The 15,729-nt window shown below is 35.0% G+C and overlaps 1 pseudogene; it reads right to left on the reverse strand.

Annotated features, from left to right (window-relative positions):
• Positions 1-13,912: 13,912 nt before the first annotated feature.
• Positions 13,913-15,005, reverse strand: LOC147496551 (14-3-3-like protein GF14 iota; annotated as a pseudogene).
• Between the last annotated feature and the right edge of the window lie 724 nt (positions 15,006-15,729).

Below are 15,729 nucleotides of genomic sequence, written 5' to 3' on the forward strand. Positions count from 1 at the left end.
TATAGCCTTTCTTACGCATAACGACAACTCATAGTTTTTATTGCATTTTTCAGGTTACATAGTATTTCAGACCACTTATCATAAAAGTTGCATCTTAGTGCCAAAAGGAGCCATTAACGCTTATTATGAAGACTCAAAGCTGCTATGAAAAAGTGGTTAAAAGTCAAAGTCAAAGTCAAAGTCAAAGGTCAAGGACTCAAAACCATAGAACTAAAAGTCACGTCCTTAACTCAAAAGACTAGAGATGGATAGCCTTGATACAAAAGAAGTCTTGCTCAAAACCTAGTTTGATCAAGAAGATATGAAAAAGAAAAAGAAAAAGAAAAAACATAAAGGAAAAGCATAAAGCAACATGGTGAGGTGTCTTGATTGTAGAGGGAGAGGGCAATTTGTAAAAGTACGGGTATAAGAACCTAAAAGTAGGAGGAGAGAATGCACCTAGACTTATTCTAGTGTCATGTAAAAGTAGAGTAGGATTTATTTTCAAGTCATTTGCATTCAAGTCTTGTTTTTTTACTTTTTGTTCTTCAATTCAATCTTTTTATTTTCAAGTTTATGTTTCAATCTTCAATCAAAGTTGTTTCTTTTCAAGTTTATGTTTCAATCTTCAATCAAAGTTTTTCTTTTTATCAATCAAGTTGTTTCATTTAGGTTAGGAAATTTCAATACAAAGTTTGAGTCATTCAAAACAAGTCATGGGTTCTAGTTAAGAATACTACCTTTTCTCCTTCACAACTCCCATCAATCCATATTCTAAACAATTTATGGTGAACCTCAACTTCAATACTCTTTGAAACTTACTTCCACAATCAACAACTTCAGTCATCTAATTGAAATTTGTAGTAGCTTTATAAAGAAATTAATGTTATTACTTCTAAATGATAGGATCTAGGATAGCTATCATTTTGATTGCTTCTATGTTGCTTTTGTGCAGTCTTATAAGTGCTTTTATTTTCTGAAACCAAGAAACATTCATTATTTGTGTTAAAAGAACTCGGCGTCAAGTGTGATGTTGTTTGTGGATGTTGTAATAGTAATTTATAGTGCAACATCCATGTTGCAGTGGGAGTTAACTGTGGTTATTACAGTAGTAGTTTATAGTGCAACATCCATGTTGCAGTAGAGTTGACAGTGCAACATCCATGTTGAAGTGGGAGTTAACAGTAGTTGTTGTAGTATATATCTATGTTGCACCTTGCACCATGTTGCAATAGTAGTTCACAATGTAACATTCTGATAGGGTTATATACTAAAAGCATTACTTTTGTAATAACTCTAATTCTTTATATTTTGAATGAAAATCATATGGGCAAATGTTATGTATATTATATATGTTATTAGTTATATGCATGCATCTAATACTTTATGTTGTAGATGATATGGTGTGTGGTGACACACAGAAGATCATATCATCAGTATCTTATAAAGTATAAGTAAATGTTCACAACCTAGATGGATTTGGACAAACCATTGGTACGGTTGTAGTATAATCTGGTATTAGTCTATCTTGACTACATGATTACACTAGTACACTTTGTGTGTATTGAACAGGACCAAGTGAGGTTGTTTTTCTTTATACTGACTATATAAGAGAACAAACACCTTTGTATTATGGATGTTTGTCCTCTTAATCCGGATATAATAACGGGCACTTACGTGCATTGTATGTTGCTTTAAATCATCAATGAGTGAGATTCATTTGTGAATCAACAAACTCGATGGATTGGGTAATGACATTGTATATAAGGTGTCTTGTTGATTATAGAAGGAATCCGTGACCCGCAGGAAGTCGGGTTGATGATGTCCCCCTTGAGGAGCTCATAAGGATTGTCATATAAACCCTGCAAGTGGATTTAATCCGACATGATAATGAGGTTGAGTGGTACTACTTAAGGACATAAGAAGTTGATTAATGTAGTTGTCAGTAACTTGACTTAATCAACAGGCATTCGATATCTTAAACACGGGGAGATCAACGAGCATATAATATGGAGCCCATAAACGTAATTTTAGGATTAGGGTGGTAGTGCAACAATGGCCTTTAGTGGAATAAGTCATTTGTTGACGGACTTGGGCCGTGTGTTCTAGGAGAACATGAGAAGCCTAAGCCTATCAGGAGACCTAACCCTAATTTTTCCTCATGGTCCCAGTTGTAGCCTATATAAAGAAACCCCTATTTCTCTAGCCGAAATACTTAGGTTTTTCTCAAGAAAAGTTAGTTCCTAAATTCAATTCTAAACTAAGAGAGTGAGAGAGGCCAAGAGAGAAAGAAGGGGCTGGAAGATTGTTGCCCACACAACGTCCATTCTAAGGATATGAATACTGTTTCTACCAAATATGATCAAAACAATAAGTGTTGATGAAAGAGACAAAGAACGTAGAAAAGTAATTAGAAAAATGATGGTGATCGGGAGAATGATGAGACTGTACCTTGCGGTTGCTTACGTACCCAAATTATCGGTGGGATCAAGTCTCAAAAACGTAGTTCTGAATGAAAAATAGTTTGGTATTTATATAGGTAGAGTAGAGACTCATTGTAGCTCAGGTATTCTTATAGCTTAAGTAATTGTGATAGAATATAAATCTAACTAATAATTATCTCTTTGATAAGGAACGAATCTGGACATAAATCAACGTACATTAGTGGCAAGCCATGTGGCTAAGGTTCAGCCTTTAGACACATGAGTTAATGGGCCTGTACTTTGATCCATGATATTGCGAATTGGGCTTTAGCCCTGTCGATTAAACGAATAAAGTGGAAATTCCTACCAATGGACGTTTGCCACGTAGGTGGGGGTCGAAACACCGCCCCCTCTTTGGCATGCGAACAAAGTTCATATAGCAAAGAAGAAAGAAAAATGAGCGGAATGTATAACGAAGTGTCGTGCGAAAAGAAATAATTGGAAAATTGACTGTCGAAAAAAATTCGTTAATTATCGGGAACGAAATAATGTCAAACTAACGTATACGGGACGCAATGTAGTTAAATAAAATATGGCCGAAAATGCACGAAAAATTCAATCAATAAAACCGCATCGACGCAGCGTCACGTAATATCTGAAATTTAAATTCGACGATGCGTGCCAACGGAATAGCGATATTTGAATTATACCGTTGAAAATTAAACGTAGGGGCAGTTTAGTAATAATAGTAATAAAAGGAAGTTAAATACGAATTGGACTCAAAGTATTCGGATGAGGTAAGAATTGAGAGTAGAGATGAAATTGGAGTTAGAGAAGAATCCCACCAGCACTGGAAAACCTGCTGGTAAACCCTATATAAGTGCTGGTGCAGCTCCCGCATATCCCACTCCATAAAAAACACTTTACGCTCATCCGACAGACGTAAACAAGAAAAGTTTTGAAGTCGCATAAAGCTCGTCTTCTTCCGTATTACTGTCGCTTTTGAACGTTGTGTTCCGTCTCAATCAGGTACGTTCGCTCAAATTGAGCTCTTCTCATATATCTTCTCAATCAGGTAATCGACTTGATTTTCCAGTATCTTGGTGGATATAGCAATGTAAGACTATACGGTTGCTTATCCATTAGTGATATCGCAAATTGAATTGCATACATTACATAGTCAGTATACGATAATCTATTCGTATATTATATTATATTATAATATACATTGCTTATATTATATTACATTGCTTATAATCAGAATTCATATGACTATACGGTAGCTTATATTATCAGATTAACTAACACCAAAAAGTTAAATGGTGGGGCTTGGAATCGAATTGCAATGGGGCATGCCACTGTTGAATACAAATTGTAAGGTTTCTGAACCAACCAAGGAGATAAAGACGAGTATCAAGAATAAAGCCATTAAACTACCGGGAACATGAACATGAACGTAACACAATGAAGCTATAAAAAGTTTATAAGGAAGCTATAAACTCTATTATATATGAAAGTGGGAAACTAATTTAGGATTTTTATATGTGGTTGTAAAACACTTGGTTGGTCTGATCATTAGAAATTTACAAGTCGGTCTTTAGTATTGTAGTTGCAGGATAAGAGAATCTGGGAAGGTATACTCCGCAAAATTTAAGTGAAGTAGAAAATCGGCCAGATAAACAAATTTAAGTAGAAAATTGAAAGAAACACGTTGACCAAAAACCCAAAAAGGTATAATGAATCTGTGTAGTTGAATTATTTGGATTTAGTTGCTTTTAGTTAATATGATTGTTGATTTGTTGACTTTGGTAGGAAGAATTGATATGACTAAAAGTTTTTGTTTTTGTTTTGTTTTGTTTTGGTTTTTGGTTTTTTTTGTTTTGTTTTTTTTGTTTTTTGTGCCGCAGGTAGAACCGGTGGTATTATGAGCAAAAGATATTGACGAAAAGTTTCGAACGGAAAGATCACAATGCCGTAGAAAAATAATAATAATAAAGAAGCTGAATAAAATGTTCGCTTAGAAAGTTAACGTAATGCGAATTTTTGCCGCACAGAGAAACGACGGTTGTACGAGCCTCGGAAAGTTTCGCTCAGAAAGTTCGGCTTAATGCCTTAGAAAAAATAATGAAGCTGACGAAAATTTTCGCTCGGAAATTTTTTCGGAAAAAGATCGGCACAATGCCTTAGAAAAAACAATGACGTTGACGAAAATTTTCGCTCGGAAAATTTTTCGTAGAAAGATCGGCACAATGCCTTAGAAAAAAGAATGACTGTGGAAAATAGTTAACCGAAAGTGCTAAGCGAAGCGAATACAGATTTCGAAGAAGAAAATGAAGATTTAATCGAACAACCGTAAGACAATTGACTCTGTCAATTGATTAGGTAATTGTGTGAATGTAATACCATAGAGCAAAAATTTCTTTTGATGAAAAATAAAGATGGGTTTGTTATTGAATATTGTTGTTGTGTCAGATAACATACCTGCGGAAAACTGACAATGTTGTAGATTTATGCAGTTGAAATGAAATAGAATGAAACGCCCCCAATGCTAACTTTAAGCTTGCAAAATTAGATTGAGCGAAAAAAAATGTCTCGACGCTAACCCATTAAAACGAAACGGGGTAACTTCATCGATGTTGACATAGCGGAGTAATCGTCGACTAAGCGGCGAAAATCGTTCAATTTAGACCGAAGCGAAATTAAATGTGGTAAGTTAAATCGATTTTGTCATAATAGCGATAATCTGACTAAACGAAATGTTCAAATATAGGCATAGATAGACTTGAAAATTAAACGTGGTAATTTAAACCAGATTTTGTCGGAGCCGATAGTAACGACTAAGCGAGCAAAAAAGCGTTTAACTTAGACTGACGAAATTAAACGTGGTAATTTCGCCAGATTTTGTTGTAGTGATAGTAACGACTAAGCGAGTGTAAAAGCGTTCAACTTAGATTGACGAAATTAAACGTGGTAATTTCCCCAGATTTTGTTGTAGCGATAGTAACAACTAAGCGAGCGTAAAAGCGTTCAAACTTAGGACCGACGGCTAAATCGCGGTAACCGTCGCCGATTTTGTCGGAGCGATAGTAACGACTAAGCGAGCGTAAAAGCGTTCAACTTAGACTGACGAAATTAAACGTGGTAATTTTGCCAGATTTTGTTGTAGTGATAGTAACGACTAAGCGAGCGTAAAAGCGTTCACTTAGACTGATGAAATTAAACGTGATAATTTCGTCATATTTTGTCGGAGCGATAGTAACGACTAAGCGAGCGTAAAAGCGTTCAACTTAGACCGATGAAATTAAACGCGGGTAATTTCGCGGATTTTTTTGTAGTGATAGTAACGACTAAGCGGCGTAAAAGCGTTCATTTTAGCGAAAAATTAAACGCGTGGTAATTTCATCGATTTTTTGTCGGAGCGATAGTAACGACTAAGCGGCGTAAAAAGCGTTCATCTTAAACCGACGAAATTAAACGCGTGGTAATTTCGCCGATTTTGTTGTAGTGATAGTAACGACTAAGCGGCGTAATGCGTTCATCTTAACCTTCGAAATTAAACGTGGTAATTTAAAATTGATTTTGTTAATAGCGATAATAACGACTAAAAGCGGCGTAAAAGCGTTCAACTTAGACCCATCGAAATTAAAACGTGGTAATTTCGTCAAATTTTGTCGGGCGATAGTAACGTTGTGATGGAAACAAAATTATAACATTAGAACTCGGGTTTTTCGCTCAACTTGTTAATTTTGTCGCTCATTTAGTAAAATAATTTGTTGCGACGCGAGCGAAAACGAACAACGCCGTCGGGCTGCCGGAAATAAACCAACAATGTCAAGGCCCTATTTCGCAAATGACCAAGGTTTATGGATTGGATGACGCTTCGTCGCGGGAAGTTGACCCATATCATATATCATGTGTTTGACAAGGCACACATTTCTCGGACAAACGCTTAACATCCTTTGGCATGTATGGCCACCAATACCATTGGGTCATTGCTATGTGAGCGAGACTTCGACCCGGGAGTGGTGTTCACATAGTCCTGAATGAATTCCTTCGAGGCCTAGTAAATTGGTCGTTTGGCCCAAACAACGAAGGATATGATTGAGACTTGTGCTGCTGTGATAGAGTTTTTTAGTCATTAGGAATTCCTGAGCATCGTCAGCTGCATGATCGTCGTCGGTAGATACCGAGACATTATCAGTGCCAAGCTCGTTGGAATCATCTTACAGCATAAGTGGTTAATCCAGTGTTGTCATAACAGTGACGACTTGATTTTCCACGGATAAGTATGCGATAGAATCAAGATGCCTTACATTATAACACGGATACTATACAGTAATGATAGATGTAAAATTTTATGCAATTCATTGAACGAAGTCTAAATAAACGTCCATTCTATCATTGCGAGCCGCATATTATCATTCAAATTGGCTAACAACTAGCTTAGAATAATTAATCATAACTTAGTCGCCCCCAGCTGAAGAGTTGTGCGTATACCACAAATGACAGTTTCGAACTCGGCCATATTATTTGACGTGACAAATCCCCAATGTAGAGACCTCTCAATTATGTCTTCATTCAGCTTCAAGATGACACAAACAAGACCGGAGGCAGACTTATTATGTGAACTATCGGTGTAAATCTAGCAAGTAGCTGATATATCCGATAAATATTTCAAGTCATCGCCCCGAGGAGGTAATGACAATTAGAGATCGACGTTTTCCTCATCAAGTAATGCTTTCGACATAGGAATATCATCAATAAGAAAATCAGTCATTAGTGAAACCAAAGTTTGTCTCTGTTTAATTGTATGAGTGTCAGAGACAATGTTGTAAACGCTAAGGTAACTTTTCCATTCTGCGACTCGATCCGTAGACGTTGCAAAAAAACTTGCGCAGCGAATATTCGACAAGTATAAACTTCGACTATTCCTTCTTTGAAATAAGCTTAAGACGTCTGACAGCATGAAATAAGGCCAGTGTAATATTTTCAATACAAAAATGCCTCGAAATATATGACGGACATTATCCATGACGGATGATGAAGAAGAATCGCGGAGGCAATAATTTCGTCTTTGAATAATTTGGCGATCGGTGGAACGGTAGCGGGTCGTATCTGTCGGATGTTGAAAAGGAATAGGATGTTGAAAACTGGAACCGCACATTCCCGGATCGGAGTAGTGCATCGAGAACTTAGGCTCGTCGAGTATTCGTTATAACTTTTGTAGAACGTGATCGTCAGTTTTGCATAAGAACCGCAGATGATGCCAATTATGTTTCGACCAAATATGATCAAAACACTAAGTGTTGATGAAAGAGACGAAGAACGTAGAAAAGTAATTAGAAAAATGATGGTGATTGGGAGAATGATGAGACTGTACCTTGCGGTTGCCTACGTACCCAAATTATCGGTGGGATAAAGTCTCAAGAACGTAGTTCTGAATGAAAAATAGTTTGGTATTTATATAGGTAGAGTAGAGACTCCTTGTAGCTTAGGTATTCTTATAGCTTAAGTAATTGTGATAGAATATAAATCTAACTGATAATTATCTCTTTGATAAGGAACGAATCTTGACATAAATCAACGTACATTAGTGGCAAGCCATGTGGCTAAGGTTTAGCCTTCAGACACATGAGTTAATGGGCCTGTACTTTGATCCATAATATTGCGAATTGGGCTTTAGCCCTGTCGATTATACGAATAAAGTGGAGATTCCTACCAATGGACGTTCGCCACGTAGGTGGGGGTCGAAACAAATACAACAGAAGATCAAGAGATTGCTGATTCGTAGAGCTTGGATTCTCAGAGAAATCACAGCTGATCAAAGGTATGATTCCTAACCAAATCGTGAGAACCCTTTATTCTGCTGCGTATAGATTTTCGCGGTTTGTAAATCATTCAATGTAACCATAACAGTTCCTACCCACTTATGTTGTGGTGGGAGTTGACAGTGGTTGTTGTAATATGAATTGACACTGCAACATCCATGTTGTACCTTGTACTAGAGTTGACAGTGCAATATCCATGTTGCAGTGGGAGTTGACAGTGGTTGTTGTAGTAGTAATTGACACTGCAACATCCATATTGCACTTTGCACCATGCTGCACAGTAGTAGTTCACAGTGCAATAGAAAACAATATATTAGACTAATGTAAATGTATTTATAATTTGCAGTTTTGATTTAAGTACCACACTCATGTTGCATTCGACCCAACACTCTCTATTACTATCTCATTGTTGAAATGTTGCTTTAATCGAAACCGTAGTGTGAAATTTGCAGTAGGCTGAATGTTAATTAAAGACAATTGAATTAAACATATATATGAAGCTGAAAATTTAGTTTCTCAACTTTTTTAGAAGTGGGTGTTGTCATTTGTTTCGAGTAGATATCGGTTTTTGTTGCACAAAATCGACCAAATCATTATCAATTTCCTTCATTTCAGATTTCCATGTTGCAGTAGCTTTTCATTCCATTATATTTGGAGGAACTAGGATTTGTTTTTTAGTTTTCGAATTTCGATCTATTTATATTTATGTTTGGGGAAGATGGGGTGAGGGACAAATTTGTAATATTACCAACAAATGGACCGGGTAGGCTTTTGACATAATTAGAAAAGTCTATCTTTTATCCGTAATTAAATTAGAACCATGGGATTTATGCCCAATCTCTGAGACTTAATTTAGATGAATTCCCGTTTTAATAGGAGAAGAATTCCCACTTTAATTAAATATGCTAGATTTTTCCTTTTTAATAAGAGAGAAATTCTTGTTTTAATTAGAAATGCTAGAATTTCTTTTTCTAATTAATAAGGGAGAAATTTCCGTTTTAATAGGAGATGACGTAGAATTTTAATAAAGCTCAAAAAATCCATTTTAATTTCCCAGCAAATTGTTTTTTAAAACCAGATTTTTAATTAGGAAAGGATCCGGTTTTAATAGTTGACTTAATAATTTAGATGATTCCCATTTTAATAGGAGAAAGATTCCCATTTTAATTAGATATGCTAGATTTTTTCATTTTCAATAGGGGAGAAATTTCCGTTTTAATAGGAGATGATGTGGAATTTTAATAGAGCTCGAAAAATACATTTGTGGGAGCTTTAATATTAAGATATAGAATTGAAAATTTTAAAAGTAAATTGAAATTTGCATATGTAAAAATACTATGAAAATTTAAATTTACTTAGGTAAAGAAACCTGTGTAAATTTAAATTTTCATATGTAAATTTGAATTTACATATGATGACGTCTGCCCGATTTGTCCTTGAGCCGAAATTATTAACGAAAATTTGTCATTGAACCAAAATTATAAGTAAAAAATAATGATGTCAACCAAGTTTTGGACTTATGGCGAAATTATTATTATGCTTTGTCCTTGGGCCGTAATGTCTGTAAATTAAAGGAAACCCCAGGTGCTTGTTTACTTTTAAAAAATAATAATAACAAACACAAAATACAAAAGTAAAATAGAACTCACAGTTGTATTAATACCATGGCATTTGCAGGCATCGACTAGTAAAGTCAGTAAAACCTTTGGGTGATGATACCAGAGGTCTGGGGCTTGAACCCCGCCAAAATCAAAGAGTTACTGATCTCATTTAAAACATGCTTGCTAATAATAAAAAAAAATATCGTGGCATTTTCGTGTGACTTTTTCATCTAAGCAACTAGGATGCTCAAAGCCTAAAAAACCTCTATGCTTCAAGATGCTACCACTTGATCTTACCAATTTTAGATGATCGTGTGTGATGTATAGGTCAGGATTTTGGTATTGCAAGAATTATGACAGTTCGATCCAAAAACCTAATTAGTTCTAATATATTCCAATCAAAATTCACTATTTACATTTTCTAGACCCTAAGATTGTAATTTAGATTTCTTCAAAAACTGAAATATTAAATGGAATTTGGAGATTTCGTTCGAAATCACAAACTATGGTGTGATGGCAGAATGGTAGCATGCAGATTAACAAGTTGTAACCTTTTGCAATACAATTGTTGTCGGTTGGTTTTGATGGATGGTTGTTAATTAAACTAATGTACATGGGAAAAAAAACATACAAACTAACTTAGATAATAGAAATAGAAACTTCATAAAGCACGAGAATCCACCACCCATAAAACAACCATGAACAAGGACACATACATAGTCTTTGTTCTTATAGATTCTTGAGTAATCCTATGATTCCTATCTCTATGAGTCTATGTATCATTAATAAACAAGTCTATCTACTCACCTATGTTATCAATATCGGTCATCTCGGCCAATTAATCGTGTATCATTTGTAAACTGATTAGTTTTTACAGATTTTTTAGCTTTTCTCACCGAACCGATTTAATCACTGAATTGATCGATTAATAGACCGATATGACTAATTTCTAGCTAAACCGAGAAAATAATTATTGAAAATATCGGTTCTCCACCCAAAAAAATACGTAAAATTAACGAATTGGATTCTTAAACCGTATTAATAATAATAGAACTTAATCAATACACAAAGCTAAGAGTTTACTTATTTTCCTCTCTTTAACGAAAAGTTAAATATGCAAATTATTATATTATCTCTCTAATATATATTATCGCTTCTCTCTCCCCTTATTCTTTTAAATATTTAACTTAATTTTTGTGTTTGACATCTCTGTAGTACTCTAAAATTGAGCTTTAGAAATATTTGGTATGATTATTGTTTTTTTTTGCTAGATTATGAGAAAGATTTGATATTTTTGGTGTATCTCGGATCACTATTTAGAAATATTTGGTATGATTATTATACTATTATATATTTTTTGCCTTCAATATCAAATATATACATCCGATATAACCGATTAATCACATATCGCTCCTTAGGATCCTCTTCAATTTGCTTTCATCATATGGATTTAGTTACAATCACCCCATGAAAACCGAATCCTCAAAAGCCTTTGGACATTAACCGCTTTCTTCAGCTACTCACACCTTTTGTCATACAATAATTGTTTCATGTCTTAAATAATTCACTCAGGATATTTGATCTATGTACTGTCTTTGTTCATAACAAGTAAATCAAGCAAGTAATACTTTACCAAACAAGTAGCATTAGCCGTGTCCGTACACTAGAGAAACACAATCAAACAATGAGATAAAAATTACTAGCAACTTTTAAAGTTTTCTTCTATTAACAAAACCAACCATGAATAAATTAACTATAAGATTGTTTGATAATAACACTACAAGAATAGGAGAGTTTCCATTGTCCCTTAATGAATGAGGTTGAGTATTAGCCACGGGAGATTTAGAACTTTAACCGTGGCTAAAGATAGATGCTTTTGCCATTTTATCGGTTATTAGCTGTTGCATGACCAGAGCTTCTATGCCTACCCACTTTGGTGAAGGCTAATCTGTTGCCATTCATGCTCTTGTTGATATTAGCCGTGGCCAAAACTTATTTTTTTGCCCACAGTTCTAAGCCGTTCCAAGGGCGAAACCGAAAAAATGACTCTTTTTTTATTTTATCACAGCTAGCACTAATTCCTTTCGGGATATTTGCTAATGCTTAAATGAGCCATGGTGGTTTACTTTGAAATATGTTGGATGTCTTGTTTGGCTATAAGATTGGATAATAACACAATATAAGGCGCCATATGGCAAATGCTTTCAATTGTTTAAAAAAAAATTGTTCCAAAGACCTTTATATCACACTTGCAAAAATTGCAGTTCATATCATAAGATCTACCATTTCAATAAAACCCCGAGAATCATAATTCTCCACAATTTAAATTTTCATATACCATTTCATAAAACCCCGAATCTTAACATAAATATTTTTATCATCAAAGCAGTCCAATTAGGAATCCAAACTTACATAAAAGAAGATAATACTAACTATTCTTTAAGAAATTTGAAAACTATTAAGAATCTCCAAAAAAATGAAAACATCACCATTTATAGTGCCTAAACTCGGTAAACTGCATTCCTAACCATCTAAACAACACCTCAACTGTGTCGGATCAAAGTCTGCATACTTACGTTCACTTGGTTGTACCTCATCATCATGTATCCTACCTTAGAGAGTAGGCTTTGAAGACTTAGTTACAGCCATATAAAAGCCAACCATTAGAACTAAAACGCGACCATTCATTCATAAATATTTTTAAAAATCGTGTGATATAGCAAATATTAATTGAAAGAGAAAGCACTAACCATTACGTGTTGTAAAACATTGTACAAATTAATCCCTGCCAAACGCTGCATCGTAAGTAGTCATTGACTCCAACTTCTTTGCTTCTAAGAAATTGCTCATTCTAAGAAAAGTATAAGTAGAGAAAGTACTAAAATAGTCACTATAAAATCATCCAACTAACAAAACACATTAATGTTGAAGTTCCATCAAAAGAAGACAGATTATTTAATCGGATACATGAGGCAAATTATTTAATCGTATACATGAGGTACGAACGTATGGTAATCATGAACTCATACATTATCTAAATAAAAGCTAACTAGCTTACACATTCAATTCTAATTAAAACAACGTTCAAGGTTTATAAATGTTCTAAATACTTACCCGAGCAAGCTTCACTCCTAAGAAAACAGCTACATTGGTATTTGACTTTGATATATGGCTAAACCCAACTATCTTGAATTATTGCATGAATTCGTGTCAAACAAGAGTACAACAAAGCTTCACTTCTAGCACCACTTCCAGTCCTCACTACAAGTACTAGTCCACTATATGATTTTATGTTGATCTTTTCACTGCCAGCACCACTTTGGTATAAGGAAAAACCCAAAGACCACCCTAACCAACCCCTAAGTGTGGAAACCACCTGACTAGCCTACCCCACTATTCAAGACAAACAATATTGAAACTCACATTGTCTAGAACTATCATGCGGTCATGGTTTCATTGCGCAATGCAACTGTATGAGATACCAATCATGCGAAGCAAACACAAAATATAAAGGAAGAAACATGACATCTGTCGTGATGGATGTTAGATGTTGTTAAATATTAGCAATGAAAAACAATTTGAATGAGATGCTTACCTAACAAAAAAAAAAAAAAAAGTTGAATGAGAGGCTTCACTTTTTTTACTGAGTTGAATCGCGTCGTACGTATGATCTACTATTGTATATCCTCCTCCATTCTACAAACAAACATTAACAATAACAAATTTCAATCAAATCAAATCAATAAAAGCAGAAAATGATATATATATTTCATAGACTTACCGATCCAGAAGAGAAGAATCTAGAAACAAAATGTTTCTTTGTTAAGGATGATGTAATTTGCCGAGATACACTTCGCCACATTTCTAACTACTGTCAATCACCACCAACCTTTTTATTCCCTTTATCTTAGTTTTTCGGCGAAATAAAATAATGAAGAGAAAGAGAGAGAGAGTGGTACAAGACTTACCATGTCTTTTGGAATCGAGATAATGATATAAAATAACAAACACATCTTGACAATTGTAAGGGGGAAAAAATCATTATGTTAACTGCTAGCCATGTGAAGATCGGGAAACATATTTACCTCTCAGGGGAATTCAATATTTCATAGTAGAAAATAAAGAAATTAAGGGCCAAAACAAGACGAATTGGGTAGGTTGGGGAAAGATTTGTACTTGCAGTGTTGGAAGCAGCCTTGACAAGGTACAACCACAGAGGAAATGACAATACATTAAAGGTGCATTAAACATCAGCTTAAGAAATTAATGCTTCATTAAAATGTCATCAAAAGGAAATACCTGGTAACCCTTCAATGACTGGTCAGCAACATCCTTCCTATCTTGCTCAGTCTTAAACTTAGCAAGATAGCGGAAGTAATCTCCCTTCCTGCATTGAAGTTAACACAAAAACTGTTACCATATTTTCCTCTAACCAAATCAGAATAGACTGATTGCTTGTCAACAACCGTATGTCCTACTTTGACCAAAGAGATCTAGTATATTGTGCAGGCCAAGATTAATGTTCAAGGATAATCCCCATTCAAATATTAGGAAACAACTTGCTCACCTTCTTAGTCTAATAAATCTTTTCTCCCAATCAACCATAAACATTAACTCAAAGTCTTAACATCATTTGAAGGGCTTCTCAAGTGTTCCTTCTAGATATTAACAAGGACAAACTAGGGAATTTTGTCTATGTTTAAGATGTGTCGCATCACATAGAGGACTATATATTCCTAGTAAAAAAGGGACTGAGTGATTAACAGGTGCAAATAATATATAAGCTAATGCATAATAGCTTATCCATACCTAATCAGACCACCAAAGGAACTGATTCAATAGAAAATATATGAAACCAAAAAGACTCACATCTTGTAGTAGAAAATAGTTGATTCTCTCGAGGTGGCAGAAGAGATCAAGTGTTCATCTATGATGGTCAAGATGTCAATGCAAATCATGGACAACTCTTCCTCCACCTTACTTCGGTAATTCTTAATCAACTTCACATTCTATTCATTTCCCTTCGATTCTTCCTTCTGTTCAATTGAAGACATAATGCACCATGAAGCACGACAAGCACCGATGACATTTTTGTAACCCACAGATAAGAGGTTCCTCTCCTCCACAAATGACTCTAGATCAAGCTTTGCAATTTTCTTCGTACATTCCACCATTTCTGTACATTTTCCACATGAGAGTGTTAGAACATATATTAACGTTTAATAATCCCAAACGTTCATAAAAATAAAAATAAAAAACACAAAACCCATCTCAAATCCCTTTTCGTTAAAAAAACAGTGCAACATACGAAATCAAAACAAAACCTATAAGTGAAACAGAATTGCAAACGAATCAAAGTTTTATGGCAAGAGTGATTTCAAGGCCAAATTGGTAAACCCTAACCGTAAAAAGTAAAATTGTGAGAGGGCAAAGGGAGACATGAGGAAGAAGAAATGGGGGAGTGAGAAGAGAGACGACCTTATACCCACTTCTTCTTCTTGTCGCCCATATCTGTGATGGCATGAGAGAGAGAGAGGGGAAGAAAATTGAGAGAGGTTTACCTATTTCTATTTGGTCGAATATTTCGCAGTGATACATTTCATTTCGCGCTCCTTTAATTTTCAAGAGATCAACAGATACAAAAACACAGATTTACATCAACGGTTTAAAGAAAAAGAAACATGACCGTGGCCAAAAATTTACCTAAACTCAAACCACCCACGTAATTGGCCATAGCTGCTAAATGTTTTAGCCACGGCTAAAGACCGTAGATACTCTGCCACAGCCATAGACCGTGGCTAAAGCTAACTTGTACCTGTGGCCAAAAGTCATTTTTCTTGTAGTGTAATTAAAGGGGATCGGTTTTGTTGAAGATGATGTGGGTAATAGAGTGGTGAA

This window comes from Coptis chinensis, chromosome 5, assembly GCF_015680905.1.
Source record: "Coptis chinensis isolate HL-2020 chromosome 5, ASM1568090v1, whole genome shotgun sequence".
NCBI classification, from domain to species: Eukaryota; Viridiplantae; Streptophyta; class Magnoliopsida; order Ranunculales; family Ranunculaceae; genus Coptis; species Coptis chinensis.